Consider the following 17,854-nt stretch of genomic DNA (forward strand, 5'->3'; position numbering starts at 1 on the left):
TTACTATCCTTTGTCTCTTACTTCTGCATCTGTAAAATGAGGAGCATAATGGTTGTGGGGATTATGAGAAAATAACATATAAATGACTTTCCGTAGTATCTGCATATGGTAAGCACTCAAGAAATATTAGCTATCATTATGATTTCAGTTGCCAGCTCATGATCTTCACTTTGGTTGCCAAAATGGGTGGGAATGGGAGTTCCTAATTGCAAGATGCTCTTTCACAGTCTAATTTCACTCAGTGACTAAATTCAGGCCCTGATATCAAAACAAAAATGTTTTCGTGGACAATAAACATGAAATATTCTTTTATTAACCACATTTTTTGCCCGTTGAAGTAGAAAATAATTCCTCACAAAAATAACTTAATTTTTTAAAAGCACATTAAAATCTGGTTGTAATAATAACCCATATGCTCCTCCTGTCCCTACACTTCATAAAGAAAAGAACAAAACCAAAGCAAAAATGAAAAAAGTGATGGGGGGTTCTCCTGAGGTCATGTCCCGCACACTGGGCTGACACACGTGTTCCACCAAATCTGTGTCTACAACATGCAATGAGGTGCAGTTTAACAATCCCGCTGGCAGGCAGGCTAAACAGGTCTCAATTCATGAACATTCTTTCACTGGAGCTTGGATTGAATATAGATTCAAACTGATTACCCAGGCTGGTTCAGCTCTCCTCCAGCTTTTTGTTCTCACCTACATCTGTCAGAGAAAATGGTCCATATTTATGTCGTGGAGAATTTCTCGTTTAGGATATAAGCATGTCAAAACTTTGGGTATGTCAGGATCTTTCAAAATCTCTGCGTATTACACTTCCTGGGGAACAGCTGAAAGCTACGCACATTCACAGTCTGACCGCTTTTAACCCTTCACACTGAGAAGGTGATGTCTTGTTATAAAGCAGGAGAGATTTCTCACACCGTATGAGAAATATTTACCATCACCATCAGCCGCTGTTAGCCTTTGAGCTGCTCTGTGAAAAGTGTGAAGGAGGGGAGCCAGGGTAACCGAAATTCAGCAGCCAACCTCTGTAGCAGAAAAGATTTATCCCTTGGAAAATGTAGGCTATCACTGTAGAGAGCCACCTCTTAATGGCTTTCAACTCTGCAGAAATTGTTGTCAGGGAGACTGAAGCAGGTGCTTGTCATGCAGAGGCCATCTTGTCAGTTTGCTCGGCCAGAAAGAGGACTTGCTGCAAGTTAGTGGTTTCCACATCCTATTTATCCAGGCTCCATCGTAATCGATATGCAATGGAACATACAAAAGACCTGACCTTGCCCATTAATGATAGATTTGCAGAGTGGGCCAGACGAACCTCACAATCAACTCTCAAAAAAAATGCAGACATCTCTCCCTGGAAGTGGGGTTGTTGGCACAAAACGCTGTGAATTGTTCCATAGTCTTATGCTTCCTTTCTCTGAATCCCTATAGCACTCATTATCCGTACCACACAATTTAGCACTTGATTATATACTGTCTCGTATTGTTCTCTAATTGTTTCTCCACCCAGATAAGAGGTGGAGTTTCTTGAAGACATCATTTTTCCCCCTAACGTGATTTCTATAATTGTCTGGAGCTGCTTCCCTTAAACCACTGTCTAGTAATTTTTCTTCCATCATGGTATGGTCTTCAAATCCACTTAGATGAGGAGAAATAAAAACATCAGCCACCACCCCCAGAAAAACACAACTAATGGAAAAATAAAGAGCACCTGCACACATTATGCACACCTAATCATGTGTCATATGGAGAAAATATTCCTATTGATAAGAAATTCAGGGAACATTTGTTTCGACAGTCACCGAACATCTTAGCCTCGTACTGGCACACACTTACAAAAGTCTCTTCACTCTTCTCTGTCTCCCTATCCTTTTCAATGGGGAAAAAATAAAGTTTTTAAAACAATGACAATGCAATATACTGAGGCAGGGCTCCAGCTTACCTCTGGGTTGAAATTAGTGTCATATACTCCACACCCATTGCTCCGGGAATTGGTTGCTGGAATGCCATCTGCAGAAGCAATTAGCACTTCTGTTTCTAGAAGGAATATAATATAGCGCCCCCTACCATGGCAAAAACAACTGTTTTCAAGTGCTTTTGGAAAACCAGATTTTTTTTTTTTTTTTACCCAGACATTTTGTGAAGGATAGAACCAGCCTCTTCATGAATTCCTTTTGAAGTCTTCAGGGTGGGCCCATCCTTCAGCTGCTCCTGGATGACATCTATGGCAGCCCTGGCAAGCTCTCCACGTGCCCTGAAGGAGCAGGAAGAGGGTACTGGGCAGGAGACTCTCTTGTGTCTCTAGGGATCATTCCAGGATCTCGCTAAGTTTCTGTGCAATGCACTCCTTAAAAAGGGGGAAATGGTTTCATCACAAAATTCCCTGCAGTTCTGTTTTCACATAGGATTTGTAGACAGGCAGGCAGGTATCTCAAGAAGAATGCCCATATCCCCATCTTTTGGCAGAACCACACATTTAAGTGTAGCAGAAGAGTAAGGCTTTATACTATTTTCAAAACTCTTCAAAGAAAGATAATTCCATAACCTCCTCCCAGTCCATGGTTCACCAACTGGCCATGTGAGACAATTACTCTATGTACTGCATGATTTGTATTTCAACAACATGTGTTCAGGTTGCTCTGCCTGCCTCCTTCTCCCCTGTCAGGCAGGACCAGGTAAAGGGCAAAATGAAAATGCAAGGCCACTTGTTAAAAAGAAACAAGTGTGAAGACTTTCAAGGTGGTGAGAGCAGAGCATCAAGCCCAGGATGACCCCATCCCAGGATGGCCCCATGTGACTGGCCTCAGGGGAGACCACGGATGGGTCTGGGTCTGGCCCTTGCAAGCGCCTTTTAGCCCATCTCTGTCATATCATCTTTTCTTGCTTCTTCATAGCATGATCTTGTTTTTGTTGTTGTTGTTGTTTATTTGTAGCACTTGCCAGAAGACTCCTACCTGTGCCTGTCCTTTAATACATAGAATCTTCTTGCTTCCGCTCAAATCTTCTGGTTAAGAGAAGCAGACACCCCTCTATCTCCTTTAAGAGGGGCTGACCATGGGACCTGGGCTGGACCAAGACAATTCCTGGAAGAGTAGGTTATGTGCTCTCTCTTTCTCTCTCTCCTCCTCTTTCTCTCTCTCTTCCTCCACTTTTCTGTTGGCTGAAGCTCTATTCTGCTAACCTCAGCCTTTCAGATTACTCCATTGTTTTCTCCTTATAACTTTGGCCTTCATATGGCCTCCTGAGTCCTGACTGTGCCCCATGACTTTTCAGCTGAAGATCCACTGCTAACACCTCAATATTCTTTAGTCCCAATTCCCAAGAGTGGTTCCAAGTGACCCAGCCATCTTCTTACACCAGGTCACAGGTAGCTGACCAGGCCTATGGATCGGCTACCTCTCGATCAGATGTCATTCTTGCTCCAGCTAACTTTTGCTTGGAGGAGGGATTAGGTCATGTGATACATCATTTGACTGCCCAGGGCATGTGAGCAGAGTAACACCATTAAATAAATGAGTTTATGGAGGGGAAGGCATCTTATATGATTGCTTTACAGTGTTCAGTTCTCTCAGCTCCCCCAGCGGGGTGGGCATTATCATTCTCATTCTGCAAGTATGGAGCTTGAGGACCAGAGACTTCACGCAACTTGCCCAAGTTCCCAGAGATGACAAGTGTTCGAGGCAGAAGTTGGGCACGGCTGAGACTGCAAAATCCCTACCTTGAAGCTGTCTCCAAAACAGAGAGAAACAAAGCAGAAGGGACCTAAAATGCTTCTCACCTGCTCAAAACTCAGAACTAGACCTGCCTCTTCACACACAAATCCCAGAGGCGAGCGTATCAGTTTGCTAGGACAGCCATAACAAAGGAGCAAAGACTGGGTGCTTAAATAACAGAAGTTTATCATCTCATGGTTCTGGAGGCTGGAAATCCAACACCGAGGTGCCGGCAGTGCTGTTCTGAGAGCTGTGAGGGAGAGTCTGTGCCAGGCCACTCTGCTCAACTTGTAGCAGGCCGTCTTCAGGCTCACAGGGTGATCTCCCTCTGCATAGATATGTCTATGGTCTCAGTCCACATTTCTCATTTCTCTTTTTTTTTTCTTTTCTTTTCTTTTCTTTTTTCTAAGGACACAGAGTCTCACTCTGCTTCCCAGGCTAGAATGCAGTGGCATGATCTTGGCTGACTGTAACCTCCACCCCCCAGGCTCAAGCAATCCTCCCACCTCAGGCTCCTGAATATCTGGGACCATAGGCACACATCACCACACCTGGCTAATTTTTGTACTTTTTGTAGAGACAGGGTTTCACCATGTTGTCCAGGTCTGGTTTCAAATTCCTGGGCTCAAGCAATCTGCCCAGCTCAGCTTCCCAAGGTGCTGGGATTACAGGCGTGAGCTACCACATCTGACCCAAATGTCTCCTTTTTATAAAGACACTGTCATATTGGCTTAAGGCCCACTCTAATAACCTCATCTTAACTTGATTGCCTCCATAAATGCCCTATTTACAGAGATCACACTCTAGGTACTAGGGATTAGGGCTTCAAAGTATGAATTTTGTAGGACACAATTCAGCCCGTACCAGTGAGGGAATCAAAACACTCCTCACATTCCTGCTCAGTGATCCCACTTCTCATTCTTAGAATCAGGGTCAGGGAAGCAAGAGGCAGCAAAGGCACAGACAGCTGCCAGCAGCCTTCCTCAGCACCAGAGTGCACAAGGGCTGCTCTTGCCTTCCCTCACAAGGCCCTCCTGCCAGCCTCATGCATCCAGCAATCTCAGCCCCACCTAAGCTTTCTGTCTCTCCACCCAAGCCTGCTCCTCAGCCTCCATAGAAGGGCCTGGCAGAGCCAATGTCCAGCCACTAGTTCAGTCTTTTGGCACAGTTGCAGAGGCTCCACGTGCTTGGTTGTGCAGGAGTTTTAACACGTATCACCTTCCCTGTTCAGTAGAATAAGCAGACTTAAACTGGGGTTCAGGAGACAGCCACACATAAGGTGTGAACTGAGGATGTGCAGAGGTTTAAACTGAGTCTAGAATATATCAACCAGGGCATCTTCCCCCGACATCAGTGGTACACAGAGCAGGGAAGCTGAGGGGAGAAGAGTCATTAAGACTTTGACATAGGTCAGCTAGTGCTATGTTTTGAAGGTGTGTCCCCTCCAAAATTCATGTTGAAACTTAATCCCCATGGTGGTGGTATGAAGAGGTGGGGCCTTTGGAAATTAATGCATGGAGTCCTCATGGATGAATTCATGCCCTTATCAAAAAAGCTTCCGAGAGAGTTTGCCTCTCTTCCTCTTCCACTCTTCTGCCATGTGAGGACACAGCCTTCGTCTCCTCTGAAAAATGCAGCAACAAGGCACCATCATGGAAAAGATGCTGGCCCCTCTCCAGACTCTGAGCCTGCCGGCCCGGATTTTGGACTTCCTAATCCCTGGATCTGTGAGAAATTAATTTCTATTCTGTATAAGTTGCCCAGCTTAAAGTATTTTATTATACAGTACAAAGACCACTAGTGTCACCCTTGATGGTTGACACAGGGTTTTAGACCTAAGGCTTGGTTCAAATTCCAATTCTGCCACTGGTTGTATGGCCTTGGACACATTTTTTAACCTCTCTGCTTCATCATCTATGAAATAGGCATGATTACAGCTACCATGCAGAATTATGACAAGGATTACGTGAGGTGATATGTATAAAACGTTAGCACTATACCAGGCAGTTAGTAAACATTCAACAAGTGGTAAACACTATTGTTATTATCATCACCACAGATTGTGCCTAGAACCTATCTATCTCCATAACAAGGTTATTTCCTGCCACTTCCTAAGTTAACTTGCTTCAGATTTGTAGAGAATATCAACTAAATTTGAATAAGAAATCTAACAGATGAATTGTAAATCAATAGACAGTTAATCTACTAAGCAAAGATAATAATTCACATCTGGGAAACAATTACTGAGCACCTCCTATCTGCCAGGCATATTTTAAGATATTAGTAAAACATATTTCTCGTTTATGGCTGAATAATAGTCCATTGTGCGTGTGTGTGTGTGTGTGTGTGTGTGTGTGTGTGTACAATGCATTTTCTTACCTCTTCTTTATCCATTCAGCCACTGATGGACACTTAGGTTGTTTGTAAAAACACTTTAGTTCACAAAATGCTTTCACATGTATTATCACATTTGGCCTTCACAAAAACTGGTATTGTCTCCGTTTTACAAATGATAATATAGAGTCAAAAGGATTAAGTGACTCACCTAAAACTAAAGCCAAGAATTTGTATATATATAACTCCTGGGCTCAAGATATATACATATATCTTCATATATATCATCTTAATGCTGGCACTACACATATATTTTCTATACAATGTACACATATGTATATAAATATACATATATACTATACCTATGTATTTATAAAGTATACATACAAATGAAAGCATATATATTTATATATTATTTTATATAAACATTTATAATTTACATATTTATAAATACAAACATGCAAACATAGCACATACTCTACATATAAACATTTATTCATATGTTTATAAATATATGTATATATTAATATAATAATACATATTTTACATATATAATCTTAATGCTGGCAGTACAATTTCTTCTATAGCAGTAACCAGGAAAATGGTCTTGAGAAGTCTGCTGGGTGAGGGCAGGATGGAAGGAAGCAAAGAAAAAAAGAGAAAATAAAACTGTTCTGCATAAAAAACCAATAGCCATTTGCAGAAGAGATAACCGAAGAGAGATAATAGCTAGGCAACATGAGCAAGCAGATAAAGGTTCTTCAGAAATAGGAATCTCTTTTAAAAATTAAAAATTTTAAAGATTTTTGCAAACCTCCTCCAATTTCCTAAAACCTTTTTTTGTTTGTTTGTTTGCTTCAGACTGTGTCTTGCTCTATTGCCCAGGCTGGAGTGCACTGGCATGATCTTGGCTCACTGCAACCTCCCCTTCTGGGGCTCAAGTGATTCTCCTGCCTCAGCCTCCCAAGTAGCTGGGACCACAGGCACACGCCACCATGCCTGGCTAATATTTTCGGTATTTTTTGTAGAGACAGGGTTTCGCCATGTTACCCAGGCTGGTCTTAGAGTCCTGGGCTCAAGCCAGCAGCCCACCTCAGCCTCCCAAAGTGCTAGGATTATAAACGTGAGCCACCGCACCTGGCCCCTAAAACCTTTTGAAACATCTGCTACATACCTACAAATTCTCGTGAGAGTGGGTTTTAGCAGAAATCCATGTAAAGAAACTGAAGCGTCACTTCAGAGTTGCTATGGGACCTGATGAGATACTTGCCTAGCGAGCCCCAGAAGTGGATAGTTCAGCAGATTCAGGAGCTCAGGCCAGAGGTACAAGGAAAGCAAACAATGTCCCAGGATGCCCAGAGGTCTGGTCAGGGCAGAGGTGTTTCCTGCACAGGGTAGCCATTCAATACAATTTCATTTGAATTGCAATAAACAGGAAATATCCACTGGCATCTAGATTATAAAGTAATTTGGTACTTTGAAGAAAGATTGGGTATAAATGGCCTTTTGACTGTTATTTGGGGAAGGTTTTCAGTTTGGAGTTTTATGTGGGGATAAGAAGCGATCATTTGAACAGAGTAACTTCAGGCCACACCTCCAAAGAACTTTCAAAGCCCCAGAGTTTCATTGCAAGGGTAAGATTAGGCAGATGGCTCTCATGAGCAAGATAATTCTGGGCACTACTAAGTGGACAACTGCCCAGGAAATAACAAGGTGGCCAAATATGTTTTCAAATACAAAAAAACAAAAACAAAAACAAAAAAAAAATGGAGCTGGAAGGACTAGAGCATTGGTTTTCAAACTTCCTTTTGCAATAGATTCCTTCACTCAAAGGAAATCTTACACACTCCACACAGGGAACTGCTCTGGCTGAAGACATGATTCTGGAAATATGAAGTCTCCTAACCAGAACCTGGGTAGCACTCTAAAACCTACATTCGGGGCCAGGGGTCAAATCAAAAAGAAAGTTTATTTGTGTATGCTGTTTTGATTTTTAGTTACAACAGACAAGACAAATCCTCAAAATTACTGCCTCGATTAATCTGTAGTGGAAAAACATCAGAATGTAGAGCAGCAGCTGGTGCTGATGGGGACTGACTAAGAAGGGGCCTGAGGAAACTTTCTAGGGTGATGGTAATATTCTATATCTTGATAGGGGTTCAGACTACATTTGTAAAAATGCAGCAAATATGTACTTCAGACTGGTATATTTCATAGATGTAAATGTTATATCCAATGGGAAAAATTATAAGCAAATATTGGACCCTCGCTGATAAGATGCATGTTGAAGTGTTTGCAGGTTGTGTACAGAGGGTCTATAAGTTACTTTCAAACACACCAAAAACAAAACAGGGTGGCTTGATGGAAGGAGGGATAGATAGATGGATAGCGAGGTGACAAAGTATAATAAACTATTAGCAGCAGAATCTAGGTGGTTGGGCATACAGCTTTCAACTTTGCTGTATCTTCAATTTTTTCCTAATAAAATGTTGGGGGAAAAGGATTCTTATCTTTTAGAGACACATATTGAAATACTTATGGATAAAATTACACGATATCTGGGATTTGCTTCAAAATAATGTGGGAGAAACAAGTGTGGGGGAGAATAGAGGAAATAAGATTGGCCAAGAATTTATAATTGAAAATGGTAATGGGGTATATGAGGACTCATTTTACTCTCTCTACTTTTGTGTATATGTTTGAAATTTCTGTAACAAAAAGCTTTTAGAAATGAAAAAAAACACTGTATTAGATATGCCTTTTAAAGCTTCTTCCTAATTCTACTTTGCAAAATATGATTAAATATTTTGTCAAAAAGTTTTTTAAAAAACAATAAACAGGCCAGATCCAACAGCTCACACCTAGAATGCCAACATTTTAGGAGGCCGAGGCAGGAGGATCACTTGAGCCCAGGAGTTTGAGGCTGCAGTGAGTTATGATCATGCTATTGCACTCTGCCATGGGCAACAGAGTAAGACCCCATCTCTAAAAGAAAAGAAGCAATAAACAATACATTTTTGCCTATAATGACAGGCTCTCATTTAGAAGATCAATGTAGTAATTATGCTTTCATCAAATTTATTTGACTAAAACTATGTTTAAAATGGAGAAGGCCCAGTTTCTATTCTAAAAAGGTTTCTCACTATGAAGCATCAGTGAGGAAATTCAAGTTATTAAATTGTATCTGACTCTGGTTCCTGACATGGGTGCCCCATAATAAGAGAATAAGAAGGCTACAACTCTAGGTGTGGCTGCCCTGCCCAGTTTACAGAGCACATCCTCTGCACCACCCACCTTCATTAATGCAACCAAATGCCAAGGAGTTCAGGGCTAGTCCCTGCACAGGAACCTAGGTTTTCTGTCTCTGGAGTCACTGCTCTTATTTGTTTCCATACTGCCTTTCTAGCAAAATGCTAAAACTCTCAAGCCAAAAAGAAAAAAAAAAGAAAAAAGAAAACACTTTTGAGATTCATGAAAATGGAATATCTCCTATACGTTTCCTATGAAATAAAGCCTAATTCAACGAAACACCCCCACATTCTGATGTTTAGCCAAACCACCTCGGGCTTTACAATGGGGCCAGAAATATGACAAGATCTGGCAAGATCTTCCGTCCTTCCTGCTTGCCATCAAAAAGAAAAGCTTCCCCGCCCCAGCTCCTTCCTCTCCGTGCTCTCTCCCCACGACCCAGACTTTCTTATGGTGTTTCAAAACACGTCCTTAGGAACCTGGATAAAATCCAAACAGTCAAGATTCTGGAAAACTGGAATGTTGTTTCTGAAAAATTTTAAACCTAGAAATAAATAAATGAGTGTCTGTGTGTTTGGTTTGAGTTTTGGATGAAAGCCCAAAATGACTTTCCTTTGCACCTGGACTGGTTTGCCCACACCTGCGCAAGAAAACCACCTGTCCCTCCGTGGAAGCAGTCTTGGTTATTGTTCTGTGGGCTTTCAGCTTTTTGGTGTTTAATAATACTAAAGAGCATTCCTCTGAGGGCAAAAGATGTCCCTAGGCAACTTGATGGCTCAGTGGGCACTGGGTGGGCATGCGGTGAGCTGGGTGTCTCTTCCTAAAGCCTCACCCTGGTAGGAGACAGCCGGAGGGTATGCGGAGAGAAAAATCCAGAGGGTTGTGAGAATCATCAGCATTACAAAATGGAGTCACTAATGTCCAATCCTGACAAAATGGAGCCAAGAGGCCATGAAGGAGCATCCCCATGCACATATCCTATGACGGTAACGATACAAGGACTTCCTCTAAACTGCAATGTTCTAGGTAAGCCACCTGCACAGCACATTTGCCTGCCACAGCCCTTGCCAATGCCTGCAGTAAGCCCCCATAATCCATGGCTGTTGTTGTTTTTCAAAATAGCTAATGTGGACTTCCCTTTGTCTTTAAGCTTCCCCTTACCCCAACCGCTTTGGATGTGCCTATGGTTCGCCATCGTGTATATCCCGAATCACAATCCCCTCCTGTTCCCAAACAGACTCTTGGCTTCGGAAAGTCCCTCTCTCTGTCACTCATTTTAGGTTGACAAGGCGATGTGGCAGCTGTCAGTGACCATGGGGAGGTGATGGAGCTTGCAGCTGCTGGTACGGCAGATGGCTCAGGGAAACGTTTCCAGAGCCAGACTGCCTTGGGTTAGGAACTGAGCTGAATGACCACGTTGAGCTGAATGACCTTAAGTAAGTGACCTGGGCCTCAGTTTCTCCATTTCTAAAGTGGGGATAATCACAGCTCATAAGGATCAAGCACCTTCCCCTAGCCAAGCCCTGTTCTGAGAGCCCTATATTTCAGCTTTATGACAACCATATAAGTAGATGTATGACCATCCCCACTTAAAGGAGCTAAGGGAGTTCCTGAAAGTCACACAGCTGCTAAGTGTTGGAGGTAAGCAATCAGACTCCAGAGCCTGCTCGTTTAACCATCAGGCTCCCTCACCTGCCTTTTGAGACAACTGCATAATCATGATCATCCATAAGATCCTCTAGGACTAAAAAGGTATAAAGCAACCGTGGAAGGAGCAGGCCTTGTTCACCTAAGATTGCAGCAAGCGTGACAACTTGCCCCTGACTAAGTTAGACACGAACCAACTTAGAAAAAGGACCAGGCATTGGGGTAGATGAAGGCATGGCCAGATCCAGGTAGGACACCTGCAGGGAGCCCACACAAAGTGCTTTCCACAGGGAGCCCAGTGATTGTCTGGAAAAATTATGCAATCTGGGAAGACACAGTAACCAAAAAGTACTCAGAAGCTAAGAAATTTGGTTCAGCTCTGTGATATTGTGAAATACATATTTGGTCTTCATCTCCAGAGTGTCTTTTGTATGCTAATGAGGTGACTGATGGTTGGGAGCCCCTAGATTGCCTTAGGATGGGGACTGGCTGCCAGATAAACAAATGTGTTTAGAGAGTTGGAACTTTTAGTCCCACCCCCTAGCCCCAGTCCACCACCAGGGAGGGGAGTGGGCTGAAGGTTGAGCTGATCACCAATGGTCAGTGATAATATCCATCATGCCTGTGCAATGAAGCCTCCACAAAATCCTATAGGACTGGGTTCAGAGACCTTCCAGATAGTGGAACAAATGAAGGATCCTGGAGGGTGGCAGGCCCTAGGAGGGCAGGGATTCTCTACACCCCTTCTCCCATATCTCGCCCTATGCATCTCTTTATCTGGCTGTTCATCTGCATTCTTTGTAACATCCTTTAGCATAAATGGGTAAATGGAAGAAAAGTGTTTCCCTGAGTTCTGTGAGCCACTCTGGCAAATTAATTGAACCCAAGGAAGGAGTAGTGGAAGCTCCGATTTGTACAGGGGACACCTGGGGCTTTGCAATTGGTGCATCTGAAGACTGCACCCATCTTGTGTGAACCTGTGAGATCTGACACTGCCTGTGGGTAGATAGTTTCGGGATTGAATTGAATTAGAGGACACGGTGCTGGTGTCTGCTGGAGAATTGCTTGGTGTGTAGAGGAACGCCCACACCTCTGCTGTCAGAAGTGTTGTACTGAGTGACTGTGTAAGAGAGGAGAATAGGAAAAAAAACACTTTGGTTTTGGGGTTTGTTTTTTTCCTGTATCCCTTGGAAGCATCCAACCCAGAGAAGGCTGGACAGAACAAACAACACAGGCAAAACCCAGAGGAACTGCTGCAATGCCATCTGGCTGAAAGGTTTAGAGAAAGGAGAGTTAGAAGTCCAGGCCTGTTTGCGTTTCAGGCTAAAATTCAGGACAGTGCTCAACTGCTATTTCTTGAGTCTGTTCCTATCCAAATATTTGTAACTTGTGTAACAAGTAACAAGTCCCTAGAGAGACTCACAGTAAAAAGCTCTTAAAAGTGAAATATAGTGTGCACTTATTTTAGTGAAGGCAATGAAGTAGAGCCAATGGGAAAAGATGCAGCTGCTTTGAAGATAGCGCAGAGAAGGAAGTATTTGGAAGTCAGAGACATGCAGGCCAACTCCCAAGGGCTTATAGAATAAAAGACAGAAACATATGGGAAGCCTGTTGAAGCTGCTGAGAGGACCGAGGGGATCTAGAGGACGGGCAGTGTTCTCTGGCTCCATGTGACCCCTCAGTGACACCCACAGGCCTGGAAATGTCCGCAGAGGCTTCACATAGCAGAGCACTGTGAGCTGGCCACGTGCATGCTGAGCAAGGGTTGGCGGGGGGAGGTGGGAGGCTCTAAATACTCTTTACTTTCCCCCTCCTCCACCGTCTGTGAGTCCACACAGCCTCTGATAAGTCTCTGTCCTTTCTCTGTCTCTGTTCCTCTGAGGGAGACATGAAGGAAAGGGGGAGGGTTTCTGTATCTCCTCAAGACTAAGAGGAGGTGGAAGTGGGGCCTGGTAGGAAGTGAGGGGAGGGGCGAGGAGCTGACTCTGGCAATGCTCACTCAAAGGGCGATGAGGAAGATGTGGGAGATGCAGAGGATGGGTCCCCCTGGCCACCCTGCCAGGCGAGGCAAGACCCAAGACCCTCCCGCTCCAGTGCCCAGAGCCTACTCCAGCAAATTCTCCTGTCAGTGCCCAGAGGGCTGGACTTGATGAGCACACACCACCACCCTCGGACCCTTTGTCAAGAGGGACTTCAGAGAGCGAGTCCTTGTTCAGGCCCATCCACCTACTCCACATGTACGCCAGGGTAACTAGACTGAAGAAAAGGTGGGGAGAGAAGGCGGCCCCACTGCAGCTAGTGGAACATAACAGTTGAAGACCTTTGAGGGGCTAGGTAGAGCCCCCCAGCTATGCCCGCAGCAGGCAGTAGGAGCCGGCCTCCGACTCTCATGACCTCCAGGGCAGAGTGACAAGACAGGCTTATCTTTGCTAATATCGATCACCTTGCATGGCTGGGCTGCAGGACCAATTATTAAAAGATTCTGCTCCCACCAGATGGGGAAGATTCCAAACAAAAAGGAGGAGTGACGTCAGAAAACTATCCTGCTGCACCTAAGCCACCGCTGGGGCTCAGAAAGTAATACCCAGAGCACAGTGCCTTGAATAAAGAGTACTCTGAACTAAAGCAGCAGCCTCAGAACCAAGATCTTCCCAACCTTCTCTGGCCCCCATCTCCCGGCCCTCTGCCTCTCCCGAAGCACAGGAAGAACCTCTCTCTGAGGTTCCCTTATCTGACTAAGGGGTGCTCCTCCCAAATGAATGCAATTTCCTTAAGCCCTCTCCCTAGGATCTCATCACACAGGGAAGATTACTGTCGGGAAGAATAGAGTTGACAGCACGCCTGGAGTCCAGACAAACTTTGTTTCAGGTTGCTCTCTATTCTTTGGGCCCAGTCATCTCCCCTAAAAACCATTTGCTCTTCCTCTAAAAGTGCCCATAGCCCCCCCTTCCACCTGCCCTACGAAGAAGGGTATTTAAGCTTCTGAATCTCATGGGGCTCTGGGGTCCTCACCTTCCTGTGATGTCCCCATGCATGTAATATATTTGTACACCTTTCCTCCTGTTGATCTGTGTGTTTTCAGTTTATTTCAGCAGACTCAATTATCAAACTTCCACAGGGAAAAGAGAAGGTTCTCTCACCCCTACACCATGCATCAAAGTCAGCCTTTTGGCCTTCCCTTTATTTAGCAAAGGTCAAAAACAATGTTTTACAAAGAATAGTACTTATACCAAAGTTATATTCCAATATCTGGAATGAGGTATAAAGACAAGGACCAAATGAGATAAAATATAAAATATGTTGTGCATCTGAAGAGATCGTTTTTGTGTAATAAACACTAGTCATTTGAAACTGATGTGGAGATGATTGTATGTGATTTCACATTCCCAAAATACCTATGATTCAAGAGAAACATTAAAAAACACACATTGTCCATTTCTCTGTGTTACAAATGACTTGCTTGAGACCACTTTTCTTTTAAGCTATTGCTAGAATCCGAAGAAGTAGAAATCTCAGTGAGGGTTGGATGAGCCTTCCCAGAAACTGAGCGAAGATGGATCTATAAAAGCTAGTGTGCAAACACCAAGACTCATGCACAGGCAAAACAAAACAACCAGTCAGCAAACACCAGGTGTTTACTCTGAAAAAAGCACAATGCACCACCAGGGCAGCAATTGCCTTCTTGGGAAAAAAAGTTCTGTCTTGACTCTATCCAGAAAATGTTCTTAATAATAAATACACATTTTCACGTGTCCATATTAATAATGTGGTTCAAATAGATTAATATAAAAAAAAATGCTACAAGTTCAATAGAACTTTTTTTTTCTGGAGACCGGGTCTTGCCAGGTTGCCCAGGCTGGTCTCAAGGTCCTCGGCTGAAGCGACCCTCCCGAAGTGCTGGGATTACAGGTGTGAACCAGTGCACCCGGCCAGAAAGAATTTTTGAGGTTGACTGTATTTCTCCCACACCCATGAACAAAGCTCTGTGACCATTACTCTGCCTGAGAAAAGAAGTATATTATTTTCTATATAAGAACATATGATCTTAGGCTAAGCTGAAAGCAAACTGAACTTTATCGTAATAGAAGGCAATTGGCAATTTAGTGTAAAATTCAAATGTCTGAGTTTTGAAGTCAGAAAACCCTGCCTATGGGCCCTCTTCTTCCTCCCTGGATGTGAGACGCTAGGCATATCTCTCTTCTTGCCTTATCTGCCTTCCCTGTAAAGGGCTCCAGCTCATAGAATTGCTATCAGAAATAAGGGAGATACTTGAAGCCAGCACTTAGAGATTCTCAGTGAGATACACAGGGACTTATCTCATTTCTCTTCTAAAAGAAATAAAACAGGCCGGGCGCGGTGGCTCAAGCCTGTAATCCCAGCACTTTGGGAGGCCGAGACGGGCGGATCACGAGGTCAGGAGATCGAGACCATCCTGGCTAACATGGTGAAACCCCGTCTCTACTAAAAAATACAAAAAACTAGCCGGGCGAGGTGGCGGGCGCCTGTAGTCCCAGCTACTCGGGAGGCTGAGGCAGGAGAACGGCGTGAACCCGGGAGGCGGAGCTTGCAGTGAGCTGAGATCTGGCCACTGCACTCCAGCCTGGGCGACAGAGCGAGACTCCGTCTCAAAAAAAAAAAAAAAAAAAAAAAAAAATTGATTTTAGGAAAGACATATATCCTGTATATGCAGGTCTTCCATTGGGCAGGAACTCAAATTCAGAATCTCCCAGTTTTCGAGTTTTTCCAAGGGACAGGCTCATCGGGAAAGCCTTTATTTAGCAGCCTGGGAAAATATTCTTCTGTGCTTTTTCTTTTGCAATAGTCACAGGCACAAACAAACAAAAAGTAACTCAATCCAGGGTTTTTTGAAAAAACAGTTTCAAAAAAAAAAAGAAAGAAAAGAAAATGAAAAAATAGTTTCAACTTCTTCAGACAAATCTTTTAATTCAAGTCGATGCTCACAAGTAATAATTACAGAATCTTCACACTTGGAAGTCCTCAAGTTCAAACTCATTTTACAGAGGAGAAATATGAGGCCTAAGGAGGTCATTGTCCAAGTTTACCGAGACTGCCATGACCATCTGGGGTCTCCTGCCTCCCAGGCCCCCCACTCTTCCTGCTCTCTCCCCAGCTGGCAGGAGTTGGCTCTCCTCAGAGCCCCAGTCCCCCTGGGTTGGGTGTTTAATAAGATCTGAAAGGAGGAGAACAGCACCCACCAGGGCCAAACGAGAAAGAGGGTCTGTCCTCAAGAAACTAACACTCCCAAGTGAGAGACAGACTGTGAGCTGGTACAGAAATAAGATGATTTCCATTTCTGAGAAGCACTATGAAGAATAAAATAGGTTAATATTGCAAGAACAACTGGAGTTGAGAGTGTGTGTAAAAGGGCTTCTCAGAGGAGGTGAGAATTGAGACCCGAGTGATGAGGAAGGGTCAGTTGTGGGAAGACTCAGAGGAAGAACGGTGAAGGCCTTGCAAGGAAACCAGCCAGGCACATTCGGGGCCAGGAGAAAGCTGAAGCCTAAGAGAGAAGATCCAAGACAAGATGGCGGCCTGGGCCATGAATGGTTGAAGATGGCGAGAAGGATGTATCTTGGGAGTAGAACCAACAGGAATAACCAAAGGAGTAGATGTGGAGGTGAGAGAAAGAGAAGAATCAAATATAACCACTAGATTTGTGGATGGTCGTGCCACTCACCAAGATGGGCCGTGCTTGGGGGAGAAAACCAACAGGTCCGTCTGGATGGGTTAAGTGTGTTTGTTAGCCATCGAGTAAGCCTCTGATTTTACTTCCATGTTCTCGCTTTGTGCCCCTCTCCTTCCCTCCCTATGTTCAGCCATCTGGCCTTCTTTCAGTTCTTTAAACATGCAAAACTCATTCTTGCTTCTGAGCCCTCACACAGGCTGTTCCCTCTACAAGAACTCTACACACCTTCATGACTTCTCCTTTTTATCCTTCAGGTCTCAGCTTAAATGTGCCTTCTTCAGAAAGGCCTTTTCAAGCTGTTTCAGAGTTAACTACGTTAAGTAGTAGGGCAGCAGATGAGTCTGTAGAGGCCGTGTGCCTGCTTCACTTCACTAACAGAGACAGGGTGTCAGTATCACTGTCCTGGGATTTGGTCTTCATTGTGTTGAGTGGTGATCATACTGCAAGCCCTGTAAACCAGGCTGCATGTTTATTTATAATGAGGCACAATCTTTTCCAGTGATTGGAATACTGTCATCCATCCAGGGCTCCTCCTTCCTGAGTTTGAAACACCTGGGAAACCAAAGTAAAAATGAGAAGGTGGCTCAGTGGCCTAGGAGTTGTGGACTCGGAAAGGGAGCAGTACTTAATTTCTGACAAAACTGGTGTGGGCTGTCAATTGATCAATGACTAGCACTGATCACAGATTTTGTTTACTTCTTCCCAAGTTTTATGCTGAATAATATCTAACTTCTACCTGGTTGAAGTATGTCTGCCTTCTCTAACCTAATTTCTATAAATTAGCCTTTGTTTTGTCTTAAGTTGGGAGAAAAATATCTTTTCTAACTATCCCATCTAAATTAGGACCCTTCCCCTTATTCTCCATCACAGCACTCTGTTTCCTTCAAGGGACTTACCATCATCTGTAGCCACTCATAAGTTTATTCTTCTCATCCATCTTCCCTACTGGAATGTAATTGTTATAGACTCAGCACCTGGCACAATGCAAGGCACTTAGTAAGTGCACCATGAAAATGTGTTCAGATGAATAAAAGGAAAAATAAAAAATAGGATTAGGGTTTGCAAAAATGTACAGGGGCTTTTGGGAAGGGGCAATGCAGATATAAAACTGGACCCATGAGGGTGTGGAGGAGAAGACCAAGAAACAGCCTGACTTCTGAGACTGCTCTCAAAGGCCCTTCCTGCCATCCTGTTCCAGC

Source organism: Theropithecus gelada, chromosome 12 (genome assembly GCF_003255815.1).
Source record: "Theropithecus gelada isolate Dixy chromosome 12, Tgel_1.0, whole genome shotgun sequence".
NCBI classification, from domain to species: domain Eukaryota; kingdom Metazoa; phylum Chordata; class Mammalia; order Primates; family Cercopithecidae; genus Theropithecus; species Theropithecus gelada.